This window comes from Echinops telfairi, unplaced genomic scaffold (genome assembly GCF_000313985.2).
Source record: "Echinops telfairi isolate 266 unplaced genomic scaffold, ASM31398v2 ScPeMD7_7400;HRSCAF=8409, whole genome shotgun sequence".
NCBI classification, from domain to species: domain Eukaryota; kingdom Metazoa; phylum Chordata; class Mammalia; order Afrosoricida; family Tenrecidae; genus Echinops; species Echinops telfairi.
This window is the reverse complement of record NW_022111300.1, coordinates 56,682,424-56,683,944: the sequence shown is the minus strand read 5'-3', so window position 1 is coordinate 56,683,944 and position 1,521 is coordinate 56,682,424.

Sequence of the window (1,521 nt, the reverse complement as noted above, 5' to 3'; positions counted from 1 at the left end):
ACTTTGGATTCGGAGCGGGAGCGCGCGATTTGTACCCCTGGGGGTCTGGGACCGGTGCAGAGCTGGGGATGACAATGGGAAGTGCTGCCGCAGGTGTTATGCGAGTGTAGACGCGTTTTGTACTCCTGGAGGTCGGACTGGGTGATGGATTCAGGATTGTGAGGGAGAGTGCGGGAGCGGATGCAAGCGCGGGTGTGGGCTCGGTTTGTGCCAGTTTAGGTCTCAGCTCAATGCTGGACTCAGGCTGAAGAGGGCCTCGGGCTGGCGTGGGTGTGGATGCGGTTTGTGTCCATGGGGGTCTCAGCCGGGTGTGGAATTTGCGGTGGTGAGGGGCGGGTACCAGCGCGGGTCTGGACGCGGTTTTTCCAGTAGAGATTCCGATTCTGTGGTAGATGCGGGGTGGAGAGAGGTGGGTGCTGGCGCGGCTGCCTGAGCGGATGTGGGCACGATTCGTGCGGTTGGGGTTTGTGCTGGTGCGCAAAGCCAGGAGTTTCGAGGCGGGCGCGTCTGTTGCCCCCAGGGGTCTGTGTTGGTTCCTGGCGCTAGCCCGCGTCGAGTGAGGCGGGGCCCGGCGGGGGGTGGGGAGCGGATCGCGCAGTGTCCCTCCTCCAGCACCTCTCTCCCATTTTTCTGTGCAGACCAACTTGGCAGACATCGCCGCGCAGGCATGGACGTGACAGGTTATGCCCCTGACCTGTGCTCGGGGTCCTTGCGGGGTTGGCCCCAGCGTGGGTGCTTGAGTGCGGCCCGTCGCGGGGCCGAGAGCCGTGGGAGGGAGGGAGAGGGGGGACCGGTCTTATTTCTTGCCGGGGCGATGGGGAGAAAACCATGAAGACAACCAAACTTCTCTTCTCTCAGAGAGTCAAGTGAGGGTGGGCTCAGACCGCGCCAAGGCGTCCTTGTGCCCTCGAGGGTCGGCCACTGGCACCTGGCTAGGACAGGGCACCGGGGACCCTGCGCGCGGGCACGGGGGAGAGGGCTGCATCTGGCCTGGAGGAACAGGCCGGGTCTGAGCCCCAACCAGCAGCGAGGATCCGTCATGGGACCTGCAGCCGGGTCGTCGCTGGTGGCTGCGCGTGCGGACATGGTTGCTGGCTGCCAATACTTTACCCTCACTCTTTTTATATAATTTTCGTTACTGTTTTTCACCCCAAGAAGCTTTCTGGGTGTTTGTTCTTTGGGTCGAAAACCGATAAAAATCTCAAATCGGAAAGGGGCCAGAGTGGTACATGCTGCTTGCACGGGAGGGTGTGGACGAAGGCGACTCCGAATGGCTATTGGGAGGCAGGGCAGGTGGTCCAGTGGGGTTTGCATCCTGGTGCGATGGCTGTCTGTACACCTCCAGTCTGGCCCTGCTACAAAATCAGCGCCGCGATCCCCAAACCTGCGATGGCAAAGCCGGACTTCGGTGGCTGTGTTTCGGAACCGGGCGGGTCCCAAACTCAGTCTCTTGGGCTAAGGTGTGGGTTCTTTGCCTGACAGGTCCGCGGGTGGCTTCCGGCTGAGGACAACCCTGGCCTT